Source organism: Zingiber officinale, chromosome 2B (genome assembly GCF_018446385.1).
Source record: "Zingiber officinale cultivar Zhangliang chromosome 2B, Zo_v1.1, whole genome shotgun sequence".
Lineage (NCBI taxonomy): Eukaryota > Viridiplantae > Streptophyta > Magnoliopsida > Zingiberales > Zingiberaceae > Zingiber > Zingiber officinale.
This window is the reverse complement of record NC_055989.1, coordinates 48432393-48455710: the sequence shown is the minus strand read 5'-3', so window position 1 is coordinate 48455710 and position 23318 is coordinate 48432393.

Genomic DNA, 23318 nt, shown 5'->3' with positions numbered 1-23318 from the left:
ATGAGTCAAAATCTAAATTAGACTCATTTAACACATGAATCAACTTGAGTCGAACTCAAGTTAGCCCAATTAGGATTACTCTTAATCCAATTTGATTCATCAAATGAATCTAATCCTCTTGGTTCATCATATGAACCTAATCTCCATCTAATTGTCCTAAGTGTGTGACCCTATAGGTTCTTGTAACGTTGGCAATGCCCTAAACCCATTTAGGAGCATAAGTAATGAGCGGTATCTAGCAACACATCATTACTACCCAAGTTACAAGAATGTCGAGATCCGACATCACCTTGTGACTACCAATTGTGACTACTCACAAAATAATGACAAGTGTCCTTCTATCCTAGACATCTAGATTGATCAATATGAGGCATAGACCGTGTCATCCTCTAATCAATCTAAATCTTGAACTCCAAGTAGACTCACTCGATCAAATGAGCTCAACATCTAATGTTGACTCATTTGGGCATGGCCATGCACTTAGTGGTCTCACTCAATCAAGAATACCAATGTCACTTCCGTCATATAGGAGGGATAGATCTCATCTACATCACTCACATCCCTCTACATAATTCGTTATATACCCAGTAATCGCCTTTATAGTCCACCCAGTTACGGGTGACGTTTGATGAAACTAAAGTACATAACTCCTTATGTAGGGATCCATGGTGACTTCAGGTCTAAGGACTAATAGTCATACTAATAGCCACATGAGAAAGTATATGACACTCATATAACGATCCATGATACTTTCTCATGGCGGGTCATTCAGTATACATTCTCTAATGCATACCCATGTGTCAGCTTGATATCTCTATATCCATGACTTGTGAGATCAAGTCATCGAGCTGACCTACATGCTAGTCTTATTGTATTAACATTGTCCCTGAATGCTAATACTCGACTAGGAATGATTTAGAGTAGTGTTCCCTATATCATCTCACTATCGATTCAACTAATCGATTGATATAGGTATGAACCTTCTACTCAAGGACGCTATTATACTTAGTCTATTTGGCACTAATATAAATAAGTATAATAACCAAACAAATGCCTTTATTAATATACAAGAATATGATATACATGAGTCCATACAATCATCAAATGATTGGCTCTAGGGCTCTAACTAACATCACATACACACAAGCAATCATATATACTGATTAATTAATTTGTGATGAGGTCATGGCCCTACTACGATCTTCTCAAGCCAATGAAAAGATCGGACAGTCAACCTAGGGTTAACGACTTCTTCAAGCGCCTCCTTTTGATCGCCATGTGTTGACAGCACCCTCTTCGTGACTCCTTCTTGAGTGGACCTTCCACTGCTTCATTTTGTACATTATAAATATGAAACTCGAGTTACATTTGAGTCTAAAAACTATTTACAACAAGAACATAATAAGGGAGGCATGACACGCAGGACGCATATAATATACAACACGCATAATACAAAAAATGGCGCGTAGGCCATATTATGAATTACAACACAATTTTAACCAATCACATTGGGGGTTTTGGGCCATGACCATCACAATATCATACATAATTCTAAATTATGTATTTTACATAAATTTCTATAATTTTACTACTGTTTTATCAATTTTATGAGTCATAACTCCTTGGCGGTCCCGTTTAGCAATTTTCGGGCGCGATCGCGAGACAATGCCCCTTGCGGGGTTAGAGGCAGCGCCCTTTCTCATGAAATGAATATTGTGAGTGTCCCAAACTGATCTAATAGCACCTTAAGTCACTGTCCCCAAAAAAAATAATTTTATTTGGACGAAACCTTACGGTTTCGAAAGGTTTTTCTTGGTATTTAAAGCCTACAAGTGTCCAAACACTTGTAGCTTCGCCTCTACAAGAAAAATACTCACAAACTATATAAAAGTAGAAAAATTATAGAAAATTATAGATCTGAAACCTTTTCATAATAACAAATATAAACATGTACAAACTTCGCACGTGGCTCTGATACCACTGTTAGCAATTTCGACCTGTAAAACCGCTTTTTTCATTGCGGAAACCTCGAAGCTAGCCATGGATCCGTGCGAAGATAAATAAAATATTAATGTACATGTTTGTCTACACTAGATCTACATGGAAAAAGATTTTACCCTTGTAGCGATGCCCTTCGCTTATCCCACTCGTCCAAATAGTTGCCGGATCTCGTAGAGTGTAAAGTGTACACTCCTCTACATGTATCCACACAGACATAAGGTGGAGAGAACCACTTAGAGTGTGCTAGCACCCTTAAGAGGTCTCAGCAATGGAGGAGAAGGAGAGAAAGATGAAGAGAGGAAAAGAAGAGGAAGCCTTGAATGCACATATAATGTGGCCGACCACTTAATGGAGTATCTTATACCTCCATGTAATACCAAGAGTCATGGCTCTTGGTCTTCCTCATGAGGTGGCACATAATGATGTAGCCTTGATAATGTGGAACATCATCATTGGCCGGCCCATGCCAAGTCATAATGAGGTGGCATTTTCTCAAGTCAAACTTGACCCTTCATCTTCCCTCTCAAGTCAAGTCAAACTTGACCTCTTATCTCCCATGGTTGATCAAATCTAACCTTTGATTCAAATCAATTTAATTTAATGAATCTCTATTCATTGGTTTAAATTGATTCAATCAATCAAAGTTTAAATTAGACTCATTCGACACATGAATCAAATTGAGTCCAACTCAATTAGTTTAATTTGGATTACTCTTAATCCAATTTGGTTCATCACATGAACCTAATCCTCTTGGTCCATCATATGAACCTAATATCCATCTAACCGCCCTTTGTGTGTGACCCTATAGGTTCTTGTATCGTTGGCAATGCTCCTAAACCCATTTAGAAACATAAGTAATGAGCGGTATCTAGCAACACATCGTTACTACCCAAGTTACAAGAATGTTGAGATCCAACATCACCTTTGTGACTACTAATTGTGACTCTCATAATATGTGACAATGTCCTTCTATCCTTGACATCTAAATTGATCAATTGAGGCATAGACCATGTCATCCTCTGATCAATCTATATCTTGAACTTCAAGAAGACTCACTCTAATCAAATGAGCTCAATATCTCATATTGACCTATTTGGGCATGGCCATGTACTTAGTGGTCTCACTCTATCAAGAATCATGATGTCACTCCCGTCATATAGGAGGGATAGATCCCATCTACATCACTCACATCCCTCCACATAATTTGTTACATACCCAGTAGTCGCCTTTACAGTCCACCCATTTACGAGTGACGTTTGACGAAGCCAAAGTATGCAACTCCTTATGTAGGGAATCATGGTGACTTTAGGTCCAAGGACTGATAGTCCTACTAATAGTCACATGAGAAAATATATGACACTCATATAACGATCCATGATACTTTCTCATGGCGGGTCATTCAGTATACATTCCCCAATGCATACCCATATGTCAACTTGATATCTAATATCCATGACTTGTGAGATCAAGTCATCAAGTTGACCTGCATGCTAGTCTCATCGCAATAACATTGTCCCTGAATGTTAATACTTGACTAGGAATGATTAAGAGTAGTGTTCTCTATATCATCTCATTATCAATTCAACCAATCGATTGATATAGATAAGAACCTTCTACTCAAGGACGCTATTATACTTATTTATTTGGCACTAATACAAGTTAGTATAATAACCATCGAGAAATGCCTTTATAAATATATATAGGAATATGATACATCGAGTCCATACAACAATTATCACATGATCGACTCTAGGGCTCTCACTAACAGATATGACATGAATGTATGTGATGCATGTGTAGCTATTGTAATTAGGTCCTTTACATATGCCTATCAAAGTTTGGTACTCACTACTACCTCAATCATTTGTAGTCAGGTTTGCCAAAGTAAAGTGACTCATTTTATCTTGGTAGAGTGCGACTGGACAATTATGATGTCCGACTATTGAACTTTGGGTATGACTTAACTTAGTTACCTCAATTGGATTGAGAATTTAGAGACATATCCCTTATGATGAAATTTAATTATACTAGTCTTGGGTGATTAGCAAAAGCTAACTCAAGATGTGTTATAATGTGAATTTCATAAGATGGGCAAACGAATAAATAGTCTTGTTCACCAAAAGATACAAGAGTTATATAGGATGTAATTGGTAAATGTTGTCTACCTAAGTTGTACTAAGTCTTCGGCGATTAGCCAAAGCTAACTCAAGATAAGGTATAATGTGGATCTTGCCAAATTGGTACACGTTGCCTACCTAAATTATATAAGTCTTGGGTGATTAGCCAAAGCTAACTCAAGATGAGGTATAATATGGATCTTATCCCACTTGAATGTCTTTGCTTTAGGGTTTAGAGCTAGTAGTGACTTGCTCCTATCAAGCTTTAGAATTCAGTGGGAGAATCATTTAATTAAAGGCCTAATTAAATGATCGATATATGATACTAAGTTCTGCATTATTCTGTTGTAGATTACCATATCGTCAAGTACATCAAATATCCTTTCTCTATGATCTGTCCTTGATAAGGACAAGCTCAATGGAGCTAATTTTCTAGACTGGTATAGAAACTTGAGAATAGTTCTCAAGAAAGAAAGGAAACTGTACGTCCTAGAGCAGCCTATTCCCACTAGAGCCGATAGGGATGCTTACAAGAAGCATCAAGATGATGCATTAGATGTGTCATGCCTTATGCTCGCTACCATGAACTCTGAGATTCAGAAGCAACATAAGAACATGGATGCTTTTGATATGGTCGAACATCTTAGACAACTGTATCAAGGACAAGCAAGGCATGAGAGATTTGAGATCTCTAAAGTACTGTTTCAATACAGAATGCAAGAAGGAGGTCCCATCAGGCCTTATGTGCTCAAAATGATTGGGTATGTGGAGAATCTACAAAGGTTGGGATTCCCACTCGGCTAAGCATTGGCCACTGACCATATCTTGCAGTGGTTGCCTGATAATTACAGTCAATTTATCATGAACTACAACATGAATGAAATTAACAAACCACTGTCTGAGATGTTGAGCATGTTGAGAATTGTTGAAATCAACCTTAAGAAGACAAAGCCTAGTTCCATTTTGATGGTGTCTAAAGGCAAAGGCAAGTGGAAGCCTAAAGGTATGGGTAAGACCCAAGCCAAAGGCAAGGGCAAGGCTTATGCACTGAAACCCAAAGGTGGGGTTGCCAAGGAAAGAACCTGCTTCCACTGCAGTGAGATTGGACACTGGAAGAGGAACTGCAAGGGGTACCTAGAGGAACTAAAACTAAATAGAAGTGAGACTTCTGCCTCAGGTATATATGTTATAAAAGTCAATCTATCTATTTCTTCTTCATGGGTATTAGATACCGGATCTGCATCTCACATTTGTACTAATGTGCAGGGGCTGAGAAATAGTAGAGTATTGACAAAGGGCAAAGTGGACCTATGAGTAGGCAATGGTGCAAGAGTTGCTGTCGTCGTTGTAGGAACCTACTCCTTATTTTTGCCCACTAGGCTTGTTTAAGAACTTGAAGAGTGTTGTTATGTGCCTCCTGCTTTAACCAAAAACATAATCTCTATTTCTTGTTTAGACAAGAAGGGGTTCTTATTTATAATAAAGAAAAAATGTTGTTCTATTTATTTAAATGACATGTTTTATTGTAGTGCACCTCTGATAAATGGACTCTATGTTCTAGACTTTGAAAACTCAATCTATAACATAAATACCAAGCGGTTCAAATCTAATAATCTGAACCAAACATATCTCTGACATTGTCGCTTAGGTCACATAAATGAGAGTCACATATCCCAACTCAATAAGGATGGACTTTTGAACTCATTTGATTTTGAATCATATGAGGTATGCGAATCTTGTCTTCGAGGCAAGATGATAAAGACTCCATTTAGTGGACATGGTGAAAGGGCTAATGATCTATTCATTACCTTTACTGATGATTTCAGTAGATATGACTACGTGTATCTGATGAGACACAAGTCAGAATCCTTTGAAAAGTTCAAAGAATTCAAGAATGAAGTACAAAACCAACTTGGTAAAAGTATTAAGATGCTTCTATCAGATTAAGGTGGGGAATACCTTAGCCAAGAGTTTCATGACCATCTCGTTGAGTGTGGCATCATATCTCAACTCACTCCACCTGGAACATCACAATGGAATGGTGTATTAAAAAGGAGGAGGAGTACTTTATTAGATATGGTACAATCGATGATGAGTCATATAGATCTTCCTACTTCCTTCTAGGGGCATGCTCAAGAGACAGCCGCTTTCACACTTAACCGAGTTCCATCCAAGGCCATCATAAAGACACCATATACGATATGGACAAGGAAGAGCCCCAATATGTCTTTTATGAAGATTTGGGGGTATGAGGCTTACGTTCGACGACAAGTCTCAGATAAACTAGGACCAAAATTAGATAAGTGCTACTTTGTTGGATATCCCAAGGAAACAAAGGGATATTACTTCTATAATCCCACACATGGCAAGGTGTTTGTTGCCAGGACTGGTGTATTTCTAGAAAGGGAATTGATTTCTAGAAAAACTAGTCAGAGTGAAGTTGATTTTGAAGAAGTTCAAGATACTAGCACTAATACCTTAATGGAAATTGAATAGGCACCACAAGATGTTGTGGATCAGGATCTTGTTATACCACAAGAAGTTATGGAACACCAACCTGTTTAAGTAGCACATGCACTATGCAGATCTGATAGGATTCATCGTCAACTTGAGAGATATTCTTTTCTCTTGTCTGACCACGGTGATGTAGAGCTTATTGGTCTCAATGATCCTACATCTTATCAAGAAGCTGTATAGAGCCCAAATTTTAAGAAATGGCTGGAGGCCATGAGATCTGAAATGGAATCCATGTACACTAACCAAGTATGGACTTTGGTTGATCCACCTGAAGGGATCAACCCCATTAGGTGTAAGTGGGTCTTCAAGGTGAAGACTGACATGGATGGAAATATGCATACCTATAAAGGTAGATTGGTGGCTAAAGGATTCAAGCAGATTCATGGTATAGACTATGATGAAATCTTTTCACCAGTTGTGATACTCAAGTTCATTCAGATCATGCTTGCTATTGCTGCTTACTATGATTATGAGATCTGGCAGATGGATGTCAAAACCATATTTCTTAATAGAAATCTACTCGAGGATGTGTACATGACACAACCTGAGGGTTTTGTTGATCCAGAGCATGCTGGAAAGGTTTGTAAGTTGCAAATATCCATTTATGGATTGAAGCAAGCTTCTAGAAGATGGAATCTTCGATTCGATGATGCAATCAAAATATTTTGTTTCATTAAGAATGAAGGTGAACAATGTGTCTACATGAAGGTTAGTGGGAGCACAGTTATCTTTCTTATATTGTATGTAGATGACATACTTCTCATTGAAAATGATATCCCTACTCTTCAGTCAGTGAAGACTTGGCTCAGGAATTGTTTTTCAATGAAAGACTTGGGTGAAGCAGCCTATATTTTAGTTCTTAAGATCTATAGAGATAGATCTAAAAGATTGCTTGGCCTAAGCCAGAGTACGTACATTGACAATGTGCTTAAACGTTTTTCCATGGAGAATTCCAAGAAGGGATTCATGCCTATGTCACATGGTGTGAGTCTTTCGAAGACTCAATGTCCTTCTTCTAAGGTAGAAAGGGACCGCATGGATCAGATTCCTTATGCATCTGCTATAGGGTCTATCATGTATGCCATGCTTTGTACTCACCCGAACGTCTCATATGCATTGAGTATGACGAGCAGATATCAGTCAGATCCAGGTGAAGGCCACTGTGACAACAGTCAATAATATTCTTATGTACTTGAGAATGACTCAAGATTATTTCTTGATATTTGGAGGCGATGAAGAGCTTGTTGTAAAGGGTTACACCGATGCTAGCTTCAAAACTAATAAGGATGATTACAGATCGCAGTCAGGGTATGCATTTTGCTTAAATGGTGGTGTTGTGAGCTGGAAGAGTTCAAAGCAAGACACAGTCGCTGATTCTTCAATGGAAGCTGAGTACATTGCTACATCAGCTACAGCAATGGAGACTGTTTGAATCAGGAATTTCATTACAGAGCTTGGTGTTGTTCCTACTGTAGCGAACCCAATAGACCTTCATTGTGACAATAATGGGGCTATTGCACAAGCTAAAGAACCTCGCTCTCATCAGAGATCCAAACACATACTCTGGCGATTCCATCTCATTCGAGAGATCATCGAATGAGGAGATATAAGGATATGCAGAATCCCGACCGATGTAAACATTGCAGATCCTTTGACCAAGGCTTTAGCACAGGGAAAGCATAATGGCCACACTAGGTCAATAGGTATTCGATACCTCAGTGATTGACACTAGTTCTAGTGGGAGATTGTTAGTATTAACCCTAGTACCAATTATGAGATGATTGTAAAGGGCACATTTTGTATCAAATATCACTATTAATAAAAGGCAAAGGTTTTGATTATTATATTTATTTCAGTTCAGTGCCAATTGAATAAGTATAATAATATCCTTGGGTAGTAAGTTCTTATCTACAGTATATCAATTGGTTGAATTGATAGTGAGATATTGTAGAGAACACTACTCTTAACTATTCCTAATCGAGCATTAATATACAATGACAATATTAATGTGTTGAGACTAGCATGTAGGTCAATGGATGACTTGATCTCACAATTCATGGATATGAGATATCAGGTTGACACATATGTATATATTAGAGAATATATACTGAATGACCCGCCATGAGAATGTTTCATGGATCGTCGTATGAGTGTCATAAATATTCTCATGTGACTATTGGTATGCATAGTCCTTAGACTTGAAGTTACTACGGTTCCTACATAAGGATTTGTATACTTTGGTATCGTCAAACGTCACCCGTAACAGGGTGGACTATAAATTGATCACTAGGTATGCAATGAATTATGCGGAGGGATGTGAGTGATGTAGATGGGATCTATCCCTTCCATATGACGGAAGCGATATCTTTGGGCCCCTTGATTAGTAGGACACAAGAAAGTATGACCATGCGTAAATGAGTCAATATGAGATATTGAGCTTATTTGATAAGTGTGCCTACTTGGAGATCAAGAAACACAAAGATTGATAAGAGGATGACACGATCTATGCCTCATTGATCAATCTAGATATCAAGGATAGAGGGACCAAGTCATACATGATGATATCCACGGACAAGTTAGGTCGGATCTCGACTTTCTCGTCACCTGGGTAGAAATGATGTCTTGCTAGATGCCACTCATTGTTTATGTATCACAAATGTTAATTTGGGTATATTACCAATGTTACGAGAGCCTATAGGGTCACACACAAAGAACAAGTTGATATGGAGATGGGTTCATGTGATGAATCATTGGATTAAGTGTAATCCAAATTTGACTCATTGAGTTAGACTCAAAGGGATCCAATTGTTGGATTGAGTTCAATTACATGGGAATCAATGGGTTAGACTCATTGGGTGAACTTGAGTTCACAAAGGAAGTTGAATGGTCAAAATTCAACCATTGGATTGAATGGTTGATTTTGAGCAATTGGATTAGAAGATGAAAGGGTGGAGACTCTTGGTATACCATGGGATGGTTATATAAATCATTTTGGAAGTGATTTTTCATTAGATGTGAATGTGACGAGACCCTTAGCATTCTTCTTCTTCCTTCTTCCTCCTCTTGGCCGAAATCACCATTGTGGTTGCTAGCACAACCTTGTGATTTCTTCTCCATCTTGCTTTGTTTGTGAGACAAGCGAAGAGAAGGCTTGTTCGTGTGGATACTGATGAGGTGCGGACGCTTGAACGCGTTGAGATCTGCACCGAAGAAAGGTTGCTGTCGGGATTGCGAAGGGCACGCAACAAAGGTATAATCCTATCATGTAGCTTAGTATAGATTATGAATAGAAAAATTTCTTCCCTTCGCATAGATCTGCTGGATAAGACGATCTAGTAATTTTTCCGCTGCATTTTCGCGTCTTTGGCGGGCAAGATCCCAACAATATCCTTGCAAGGCGTGGTGCTATTTGAGGACCAGAGGCCTAGTGGAAAAGGAAGCAAGATAGACGTGATGAAATGACCCGTTGGCGACGGCTAGGGTCAGTGGCATACAGAGGACAGCTATGGATGAGGCCATAATTGTTGGAAAATTATTTTTTCATATTTATTGCCTTTATGTGCTATGATGTGTATGCCTTTGTGTGCATGTGTGATATGTGTGCATGTTAAAATTCCTCGTTTAAATAACTAAGTAGGAGAGGGTTTATTTAAATAAATTTCACGTTGGCTTTAAGTGCCTTCCTCCACATCGGATGAGTTTGTTTGCATATCACTAGATCAAACTTCCTCTATGGATGATTATAGAAAATTATTTTGTTTTGTGTGATTTTCTCCATCTGAAGGGGTACAATACTAATTAATGGACTAAGTATCAAGTAATGATATACACTTAGGCACATTTATTAGTATCATCCCCATCGGAGTCACTGCTATTATTTTGTGTGACCGAAGACAACCCAACTATTAATTTTATTTTTCATAAAGTTAGGTTGACAAGATAATAAAGTTAATGGGTAAAACCTCCTCTTACAAATGTTTGAATTAGTATACATCCACACTATTATGGCATACTAAATTCACGGTGTTTTGAGGTGTTGGTGAATTTAAATTATATTGTTCGAGGGAACAATATTATTTTAAATTCTAACGTTTTGACCAAATATCTTATTTTATGATTCTCAGGATTTCAAAATGGCTTTCAATCCTGTCGCTGTTATTTAAAAAAAACAAATTTACTAGTCACAATTATATTGATTGGAAATAAAACTTGGTCTGTCCTCGTAGAAACAAGAACAATGAAGGTGTATCTTATTCATTAGTTGTCGAAACATGTTTAGTGGTATTATCTACCGATACCTGGTGTGTAGATACAGGAGCCACTAATCATGTATGTAATTCATTGTAGGGGTTCAGGAATCCCGACGACCACATGAAGGAGAAATCACCATCTACATAGGCAATGCTACGAGAGTGACAGCTGTTGTAGTGGGAGATGTTTTATTATCTTTCGATAGGAATAAAACTTTGATTTTGAGAAATTATCTTTATGTATCATCTTTTAGAAAGAACTTGATTTCAATTTCTAAATTATTTATGGATGGATATTCTGATTCTTTTGATGACAAAGTAGTTTAAAAAAAAATAGGGTGGTTATCTGTTCTAGTACGTTGGTTGACAATTTGTAAACTCTAAATCCAATAACTTCCACGACACAACAAATGGAAATTAATAACACATCTTCTAATTCTAATAAGAGAAAGTAACCTTCGGAAATGAACCAAACATATCTTTGGCATCTAAGGCTTAGTCATATTAATTTGAGTAGGATTCAAAGACTAATAGCCGATGGACCTTTGGGTTCATTGGTGGTGGAAAACTTTCCAACCTGCGAATCTTGCTTGGAAGGAAAAATGACCAAGAGACCTTTTAAGGCTAAGGGGTACAAAGCCAAAGATATGTTAGAATTGGTTCATTCTGATTTGTGTGGACCTATGACTATCCAGGCAAGAGGTGGCTTCGAATATTTTGTCTCTTTTATAGATGACTATTCAAGATACGGGTACATTTTCTTGATGTGCCGCAAGTCTGAGTGCTTTGATAAGTTCAAAGAATACAAGGATGATTTGGAAAAATATCATGGTAAAAGTATCAAGACACTACGGTCTAATCGTGGTGGCGAGTACCTCTTAGGAGAGTTTAGGAGTTACTTATCAGAGGCCGAAATTCAATCCCAACTATCTGCACCTGGTACACCCCAACAGAATGGTATGGCAGAATGAAGGAATAAGACTCTTATGGAAATGATTAGATCAATGATGAGTTATTCAGAATTACCAAATTCGTTTTGGGGATATGCTCTGGAAATGACAATGTACATTTTGAACTTGATACCTTCTAAGTTAGTACCGTCTACTCCTATAGAATTGTGGAATGGGCGTAAGCCTAGTCTGAAACACATTTAAATTTTGGGTAGTCCAGCACATGTGTTAAAGGGAGATGCTGATAAGTTGAAATCACGTACAGAAGTTTGCTTGTTTGTAGGATATCCTAAAGGAACGAAAGATGGTTTATTTTATAGTCCTAAAGATCAGAAGGTCATTGTTAGCACCAATGCCCAATTTTTAGAAGAGGACTACGTGATGAACCACAAGTCCATGAGTAAAATTGTTCTTGATGAAATAAGAAAGGACATGTCTAATTTAGTACCAATGGTACAAGATGAGATACCACAAGAAACTACAACGCGTGTCACAAATGATGCACAATTACAAGTAGTGCCTCGTCGTAGTGGGAGGGTTATTTAGCAACCTGATAGATTCATGTTTTTGGGAGAGTCTTCGAACTTGATCCCTGGTGAATATGAAGTTGATCCCTAAACATATGATGAAGCAATCCAAGATAAAGATGCAGCATCTTGGAAAAGTGTAATGAACCCCAAAATAAATTCTATATATTCTAATCAGGTATGGGAGCTTGTAGAACCACCAAATGATGTAAAAGCCATTGGATGTAAATGGGTCTACAAAAGGAAAAGAGGGATAGACGGGAAGGTGGAAACCTTCAAAACAAGGCTTGTTGCAAAAGGATATACTCAAAAAGAGGGAATCAATTATGAGGAAACCTTTTTGCCGGTAGCTATGCTCAAGTTTATTCGGATTCTTTTATCTATTACTGCTCTTATGGATTATGCGGTTTGACAAATGGATGTCAAGACTTCTTTCCTTAATAGAAGTCTTGAAGAAAACATCTATATGAAGCAACCAGATGGATTTATTGTGAAGGGCAAATATCATCTTGTATGCAAGCTCAATCGGTCCGTTTATGGACTGAAGCAAGATTCGAGATCTTGGAACATCTGGTTTGATGAAGTGATCCAGTCCTATGAATTCATTAAGTGTCCGGATGAGTCTTGTGTATACAAGAAAAGTGACGAAAATGTGGTGGTATTTCTTGTACTATACATAGATGACATTTTGCTCATTATGCAAGCTCAATCGGTCCGTTTATGGACTGAAGCAAGATTCGAGATCTTGGAACATCTGGTTTGATGAAGTGATCCAGTCCTATGAATTCATTCAGTGTCCGGATGAGTCTTGTGTATACAAGAAAAGTGACGAAAATGTGGTGGTATTTCTTGTACTATACATAGATGACATTTTGCTCATTGGCAACAATGTCAAAGTATTGTCAAACGTAAGGGTATGGTTGTCCATGCAATTCGATATGGACTTGGGAGAATGTGGACATATTTTTGGGATCAAAGTAATAAGGGATCGCAAGAAAAGAATGTTGTGCTTATCCCAAGCGTCATACATCGATTCTTTCCTATCTCGTTTTAGCATGCAAAACACCAAGAAAGGTTTTCTACCTTTTCGGCATGGAGTACCTTTATCTAAAGAGATGTGTCCTAAAACATCAAAGGAGATAGAGGAGATGAAGGCAGTTCCTTATGGTTCAGCTGTAGGAAGCCTAATGTATGCAATGCTATGTACGAGACCGGATATCTATTTTGCCGTGGGCATGGTTAGCAGATATCAAAGTAATCTAGGATAGGGACATTGGACTGCCGTAAATCATATATTAAAGTACCTGAGAAGGACTAGAGATTATATGCTGGTTTATCAGGCAGAAGATTTGCTCCTTGTAGGTTACATGGATTCAGATTTTCAATCAGATAGGGACAGTAGTAAGTCAACCTTGGGGTATGTGTTTACTTTGGGAGGTGGAGCCATAACATGGAGGTATGTTAAGCAGAAATGAATTTCAGACTCCACAATGGAAGCTGAATATGTGACAGCCAAAGAAGTAGTATGGCTCAGAAACTTCTTGATGGACTTAGATGTTGTAACGACCACCCTTCTTACTACTACTACTCTCTAAGGATGACCGTTACTTAACTACTAACTCTACTTAACCGGTATGATTAAAAATCACATGGAAACCCTACCGAAAAATTTCGGCAGAATCTCCCCTGTACCGGTGACCATATTCAACAATACATGCAATATATACTCAGCCACAAGTGGCTGGAACACATATCAATCAACCACGCAGTTAAATAAGTATCAAACACACAAATATCTACTTACTAAACTAAACTCATCCTACATGCAATCTAAACAGGATAATCTCAAATGACATGAACTTAAAATACAACTCAAATGTTTACAATAACTAAAATGCGGAAACTAAAATTAAAACTTCTTTCCTAGTCCCAAGGCTTCCATAGTCCTGGCATCACACATCCTTCGAACACCTCTTTGTCGCCTTCCTTTCTATATCTTTTCCTTTCCTGTATCTGCAGTAAGAGGAAGTGTAGTCTATAAGCAAAATTTTCTTAGTAAGCGCTATCTAACTCACAAAATCACGAATGTGCATGTATACGAAAAAAACTAAAAACTATATGCTCTAAAAAGAAATAAAGCATAAACATAACTGCTCATGTCAAACTAATAGCAAAGAAAAGCTAAGGAATCTACTCATGGAATTCTAATAGCTAATCATGCTACTCATCTAATAGGTAAACATGAAAACTACTCATCCACTAGATAAACATGGTAGAATAAAGAACTAAACTTACTGATTTTCAGAACTATATGAAACTTATTTCATTTGTTCTAACTTAATCTTTAATACTTTATGTTTATGTAAAACTCATTTTACTTGTTCAAAAACTTATACTTATAATACTTCAAAATAATAATCAACTTCTTCTTGGGCCCGACAACTGTGTTTTTACTTTTATAACGACCATACCCATTCTGCGGCCCATTTGGCGGCCCATTTGGCGACCCTCGGGTCGTCGACCGTCGACCGTCGGCCGTGCCGTTACTACTAGGTTAACTAAACCTAGGGACGATTATGGGAGCCCAACCCAAGGACAACTGAGAGTCCAGTACAGTGCCACTGATAAAAGTAAAATACTTGTTATCTTTTAATAATTCTACATAATGCCTCGGCATTTTCTTTAGCACCTTGTGTGCTAAAATCCCTAAAGTCTTGACTTTGGGATCTACTTAAGGCCTTGGCCTTTTTCTTTCTTTTCTTTATCTTTCTTATATTTTTCATAAACTCTTAAAAGAATATAGGCATGCTACAACAGGATTAAATCAAAGGAAAGAAAATCTAACTTCTATAAGCATGCTATATCAGGGACAAATCAAAAGAAAGCATATCAAACTTCTTTCAACATGCTACAAAAGGTTTAATACAAAGGAAAACAATTCTGAAATCTTGAAATAAACAACATATATATAACTACTCAGGTTAATCTAATAGCATAGGAAAACTAGAAAGTATACCCATGCATATCTCGTGGCAAAGGAAACTGATCATGCTCAACACATAGCAACCAAAACTAGGAATTAAATCAATACTGCTCATGTTATAATCAATAACAAATGAAAACTAAAGAAACTGCTCATGTATATCTAGTAGTAAAGAAAACTACACATGCTTAACTAACAACAAATAGGAAGGTCTAAACAACATACTAGAATAAATCAAAAATCTGCAAAGCAAGCTCTGAAGCTAGTATAGGATTAATGGGCTGTTCTTGTTCATCATATAGCACAAGAGGAATGGGTTGTTCTAACTAATTAAGGAAGAATAAGAAACTAAATCTGAAACTGAAATCTCATACTTATATAGAGCAATAAAATCCTCAAGCATGTTTCAGCAGTAATGTAATGAAGAGGGTAAAATCTTGAAACTACTCTTATCTCTAACAATTAATTCGAAACCTATATAGAACTTGTTCAAATCCAGTGCATCTCAAAACAAAACAGTAACTTGCTATCTGTCCAAAAGGAAATAATCAACATCTAAAGCCAACTTGAACCCCAATTACTCTATTGCAAACCACAAGCAACCAAAGCAAATATTGATTACATATATATCAGTAGCATTGAAATGCTACAACTGGGATGCTAAAATCGACATCAGAAGAAAGAAATCAAGCAAGCATGCTACTCTTAACCTCCCACAAATCCTAATTCTGAACATAAATGAATTGATCCACTCAATACCATAGGGAAGCTTCTGAAGAACATCAGATCTTTCCAAACCAAAAACCCTAGCTAAATTCTGAACTTGTAGGGCTCATGTGTAAACCGAACATACCAATTAGGGTATCAAACAGGAAACCCAAATCAAACGCTGAATTACTAACATCAAAGCTTGAAGAAAACTAAATCCGAAACCTCAATTCACAGTGACAAGGCAGAAAATCCCGGAACTACTCTTACCGTAGGTGAGTGAGCAACTTACCTTCGTTCCCTTGACTCACAGCCGAAGGAGAAACCTAATAGTGCTTCTAGGGCTCGGAAGATTGAAATTTCTGGCTCCTCTTTGTGCTCTCCGTTTCTCCTCGACGAGAGGAGCTCGGATCTATGAAGAACCCACGGAGCCTTGCCTCGAGCCGAAACGCCGTCGCGCGCAGAAGGGAGGAGGAGAGGGGAAAGGTTAGGTCACGGGAGAGGAAAATAATCCCTTCTTATAACTTAGGTATTTTCTAATTCAGTTATGGCTTAAGACCAATTCATTGTAAATTTGTTTACGAAACATCCGCAGCACACTTGGTCAGCCACAGCCTGGCTCATGATTGGAGTCACGGGTTCGAATCCTGCCGAACACCCTTTTTTTTCTCTTCTAATTATTTTCTGTTACGAACTATTCTTTAAATACTATTTGTTCCATATATGATTAACAACACGTTTCCAGACCAGTTGGTTGGCTCAGTCTGGATTCGGGTCTGGGGTCTTGGGTTCAAAACCCGACTTCAACAAATTTTTCTATTTTTTTTTAAACTTCTTCCTCTTTGTAAAAATACCAAATGAACTCCAAAAATTACATAAAAATACTCTATAAATTCCTGAAAATCTCTAGAATTTTTCTAAAGTATTTCTAAATATTTTAAAGCACTTTTAGGACTCCTAAGGAGGAAAATTGGGTCGTTACAATCCCCCATACCTTATAAAAAGTTCGTCCTCGAACTTAGACTAATTCTGGATATTTCTGTCTTATACTATCCTTTACTAGTGGTACTTCTTTATTTCTTAATCTCTTAACTTCTCGATCCTCTATTATTCATCTCGCATCGTATCCATTAATGGTCTTTGGAAGACTTGATATCTTCCCTATCCTTTCTAAACATACTTATGTATATGAATATAAGAGAAACAAAACTAAAATTGTCTCTATTTTTCCTAAGCATATGTATCAAAACATAGAAAATTAAAACATGAATTGTCTTCTTTCCTAAGCACATATAAGCAGGTACTCTATACTACAAATAATAAAGAAAGCATAAAAGAAAATTAAATACTTTCTTACTTGAAGACGGCAAGGATGGTGCTGATGTGTGATGCTGGAGAATGGAAACTGCTCTGATACCAACTGTAACGACTACTACTAACTCTACTTAACCGGTATGATTAAAAATCACATGAAAACCCTACCGAAAAATTTCGACAGAATCTCCCCTATACCGGTGACCATATTCAACAATACATGCAATATATACTCAGCCACAAGTGGCTGGAACACATATCAATCAACCACGCAGTTAAATAAGTATCAAACACACAAATATCTACTTACTAAACTAAACTCATCCTTCATGCAATCTAAACAGGATAATCTCAAATGACATGAACTTAAAATACAACTCAAATTTTTACAATAACTAAAATGCGGAAACTAAAATTAAAACTTCTTTCCTAGTCCCAAGGCTTCCATAGTCCAGGCATCACAGATCCTTTGAACACCTCCTTGTCGCCTTCCTTTCTATATCTTTTCCTTTCCTGTATCTGCAGTAAGAGGAAGTGTAGTCTATAAGCAAAATTTTCTTAGTAAGTGCTATCTAACTCACAAAATTAGGAATGTGCATGTATACGAAAAGAACTAAAAACTATATGCTCTAAAAAGAAATAAAGCATAAACATAACTGCTCATATCAAACTAATAGCAAAGAAAAGCTAAGGAATCTACTCATGTAATTCTAATAGCTAATCATGCTACTCATCTAATAGGTAAACATGAAAACTACTCATCCACTAGATAAACATGGTAGAATAAAGAACTAAACTTACTGATTTTCAGAACTATATGAAACTTATTTCATTTGTTCTAACTTAATCTTTAATACTTTATGTTTATGTAAAACTCATTTTACTTGTTCAAAAACTTATACTTATAATACTTCAAAATAATAATCAACTTCTTCTTGGGCCAGACAACTCTGCTTTTACTTTTGTAACGACCCGACCCATTCGGCGGCCCATTTGGCGACCGTCGGCCGTGCCGTTACTATTAGGTTATCTAAACCTAAGGACGACTATGGGAGCCCAACCCAAGGACAACTGAGAGTCCAGTACAGTGTCACTGATAAAAGTAAAATACATGTTATCTTTTAATAATTCTACATAATGCCTCGGCATTTTCTTTAGCACCTTGTGTGCTAAAATCCCTAAAGTCTTGACTTTGGGATCTACTTAAGGCCTTGGCTTTTTTCTTTCTTTTCTTTATCTTTCTTATATTTTTCTTAAACTCTTAAAAGAATATAGGCATGCTACAACAGGATTAAATCAAAGGAAAGAAAATCTGACTTCTATAAGCATGCTATATCAGGGACAAATCAAAAGAAAGCATATCTAACTTCCTCCAACATGCTACAACAGGTTTAATACAAAGGAAAACAATTCTGAAATCTTGAAATAAACAACATATATATAACTGCTCAGGTTAATCTAATAGCATAGGAAAACTAGAAAGTATACCCATGCATATCTCGTGGCAAAAGAAACTGATCATGCTCAACACATAGCAACCAAAACTAGGAATTAAATCAATACTGCTCATGCTATAATCAATAACAAATGAAAACTAAAGAAACTGCTCATGTATATCTAGTAGTAAAGAAAACTACACATGCTTAACTAACAACAAATAGGAAGGTCTAAACAACATTCTAGAATAAATCAAAAATCTGCAAAGCAAGCTCTGAAGCTAGTATAGGATTAATGGGTTGTTCTTGTTCATCATATAGCACAAGAGGAATGGGTTGTTCTAACTAATTAAGGAAGCATAAGAAACTAAATCTGAAACTGAAATCTCATACTTATATAGAGCAATAGAATCCTCAAGCATGTTTCAGCAGTAATGTAATGAAGAGGGTAAAATCTTGAAACTACTCTTATCTCTAACAATTAATTCGAAACCTATATAGAACTTGTTCAAATCCAGTGCATCTCAAAACAAAACAGTAACTTGCTATCTGTCCAAAAGGAAATAATCAATATCTAAAGCCAACTTGAACCTGAATTACTCTATTGCAAACCACAAGCAACCAAAGCAAATACTGATTACATATATATCAGTAACATTGAAATGCTACAATTGGGATGCTAAAATCGACATCAGAAGAAAGAAATCAAGCAAGCATGCTACTCTTAACCTCCAACAAATCCTAATTCTGAACATAAATGAATTGATCCACTCAATACCACATGGAAGCTTCTGAAGAACATCAGATCTTTCCAAACCAAAAACCCAAGCTAAATTCTGAACTTGTAGGGCTCATGTGTAAACCGAACATACCAATTAGGGTAACAAACAGGAAACCCAAATCAAACGCTGAATTGCTAACATTAAAGCTTGAAGAAAACTAAATCCGAAACCTCAATTCATAGTGACAAGGAAGAAAATCCCGGAACTACTCTTACCACAGGTGAGTGAGCAACTTACTTTCGTTCCCTTGACTCACAGCCGAAGGAGAAACCTTCTAGTGCTTCTAGGGCTCGGAAGATTGAAATTTCTAGCTCCTCTTTGTGCTCTCTGTTTCTCCTCGACGAGAGGAGCTCGGATCTATGAAGAACCCACGGAGCCTTGCCTTGGCCGACCGCCGGAGTCGAGCCCTTGCTCCGTCGGCTTCGTCTTCGCTCGAGCCGAAACGTCGTCACGCGCAGAAGGGAGGAGGAGAGGGGAAAGGTTAGGTCACGGAAGAGGAAAATAATCCCTTCTTATAACTTAGGTATTTTCTAATTCAGTTATGGCTTAAGACCAATTCATTGTAAATTTGTTTATGAAACATCCGCAGCACACTTGGTCAGCCACGGCTTGGCTCATGATTGGAGTCACGGATTCGAATCCTGCCGAACACCCTTTTTTTTCTCTTCTAATTATTTTCTGTTACCAGCTATTCTTTAAATACTATTTGTTCCATATATGATTAACAAAACATTTCCAGACCAGTTGGTTGGCTAAGTCTGGATTCGGGTTCGGGGTCTTGGCTTCAAAACCCGGCTTCAACAAATTTTTTATATATTTTTTGAAACTTCTTCATCTTGGTAAAAATACCAAATGAACTCCAAAAATTGCATAAAAATACTCTATAAATTCCTGAAAATCTCTAGAATTTTTCTAAAGTATTTCTAAATATTTTAAAGCACTTTTAGGACTCCTAAGGAGGAAAATTGGGTCGTTACAGATGTGATTCCTGGTTTGCCCAAAATTTTCATAATTTATTGTGATAATAGTGGTGCAGTATCAAACTTGAAAGAATCATAAGCCCATAAGGCAAGTAAACACATTGAGTGCAAGTACCACCTGATACGAGATATCGTAAAGCGAGGAGAAGTTGTTATCGCCAAGATTGCATCAGCAGATAACCAAGCAGATCCTTTCACTAAGGCCGTTCCGGTGAGAGCTTTTGATGGGCATGTTGAGGGGATGGGAATAAGATGTATGACAGTATATATGGCACCATAGTCTTTTAGTATAAGTGGGAGATTGTTAGTATGTATACTAAAAGCCTAGCTTTCTATATGAACATTTATATTTTGAAATGAGAATCACTCTGGTCAAATGTTGCATGTTAATGCGTTGTCTATTTAATTTATATTGTAGATAACATGATGTGTGGTGCCACACAGAAGATCATATTATCAGTTCCTTATAAATTATAAATAGTAGCTCATGACCGAGATGGATAGGGACAAACCATTGGAACGGTTATAGTGTAATTTGGAATTAGTTTGTCTTGACTATATAACTACATTAGTACAGTATGTGTGTATTGAGCATGACCATTTGAGGTTATTCTTTTTATACTGATTGTATAAAAGAACAAAACCTCTATTTTTATGGATGCGTGTACTCTTAATCCCGATATAATAACAAACACATATACTTAGTTTTATTTCTTTAATTTATCAAAGGGATCATATTTATTCAGTTAAATCAATAGACCCAAGAAGTTGGGAAATAATATTATTTATATGGTGCGTTGTTGATTATAAAAGGAAACTGTGTCCTAGTAATTTAGGTTGATGATGTCCCCTTGAGGAGCTCATAAGGATTATCATGTAAACCCTGCAGGTGGACTTAGTCCGACATGATAATAAGGTTGAGTGGTACTACTCTTGAAGTTAGATGTTAATTAAGTGAGTTGTCAGGAACTCATTTAATTAATGGGCATACGATATCTTAAACGCATGGAGACTAACATACTTATGATAAGTAGGAGCCCTTATTGTAATATGGGATTGGTGCGGTAGTTCAATAATAACTCTTTAGTGGTATGAGTTATTATTGATGAACTCGAGTTAGGTGTTCGGGTCGAACATAGGAAGCTCAAGTCTATCAGGAGGCCAAAACTAATTCCTCCTCTCGGTCCCTATTGTAGCTCTATAAAGCCTCACATTCACCCATTTTGGTTTTGCTTCTAACCCAAGAAAGGGGCCGACCACATCCTTGCTTGGTGCCCAAGTAAGGGGTTGGCCAAGCCTTGCTTCCTACCCAAGAATGGGGTTGGCCAAGCCTTGCTTGGTGCCTAAGCAAGGGGCCAGCCAAACCAAAAGAAAAGAAAAGAAAAAGAAAAAGAAAAAAGGGAGTTTTTTTCTCAACAGAAATAGAGATTTTTCTAAAAAGAATTACATTGATTCTTTCTTAGAAATTTTCTAAAAAGAATTATATTAATTCTTTTCTAAGAAATTTTTCTAAAAAAATTATGTTAATTCTTTCCTAGAGATTTTTCTAAAAACAATTATGTTGATTCTTTCTTAAGAAATTTTCTACAAAGGATTATACTAAGTCTTTTTTAAGAAATTTTTCAAAAAAGAATTATATTAATTCTTTTCTAGAGATTTTTTCTAAACAAAAATCTATTACTTTTTCTACTTTTTTATCTGGGATAAAGGATTATAAAAGGAGAGGAGGTTGTGTCACAAAAATCAACAATTCAATTAAGAATTGATAAGTTGTTCTCCATAACTAAAATCCCTCTCCTTTCCCTTAAGGTCGACGCCCATTTTTTCTTTTCTTTCCTCTAGGGTCGGCGCCCCACATCTTTTCTTCTTCCCTTTTCTTCCCTCTAGGGCTGGCGCCCCATCTTCTCTTGGTGGCCGGAGCTTGGAGGAAAAGAAAACGAAGAGACGAAGCACCTTGGTGCCCGGCGGTTTGGAGGAGAAGAAGAAGAAGGAGGTGTTCCTTTCTTTGCATCTTTTGGTGGTAGGCGGCTTGGAAACAAAAGGAGTTCAGGTGTTTTTCTCTTGGTAGATCGTCACCGACATGACGTCCAAGAAGAGGCGAGGAATATCGTAGAAGGTCAAGAGGTCTTTGTTTACAAAGAAAAGTACAACTAGTTATTTATTCCGCAGCACAACTAGTTTCGTTTTCTTTGTATGGATCCTGAAATACCAACAAAAGAGGCTAGCGATTTCGTGTTTTCATTTTTGTGCTTCGATTTTGTGTTTCGATCTTGCGCTTTGATTGAGATCTCTATAGTTAAACCTATATGGTTACTGTGAGAATTTTAAATATTCAATTTCTTTTAAAGGCTTTATCTAGGAAGTGGTAGATGATCCCATAACCAAGAAAGCCTAGTGCCTCACCAATGACCTAGAAGCCAATCCTTGGAATAAATATTTAATCAACTTCTGTAATATGATTTAACTTCAGAAGAACACAAGGGTTAAACTTGGAGTAAAAATGTTAAGTTTTATTTCCAATCCAGGTTTAACTTTGAAGAATGAATTTGGAGTAAAAATGTCAAGTTTCGTTTCTAATCCAAGTTTAACTTCTAAAGAGCACATGGGTAGCTGGGAAAAGTTCTGTGCTTGTACAAATTTTTTTTACAGGGGAAACAGAATGGTATTCCGAGTAGCTCCCAACATATATATGCTCGGCCGGGAAAACCCCGCCTGAGTATAAAGGCATTTAGCCTTATATATGCTCGGTCGGG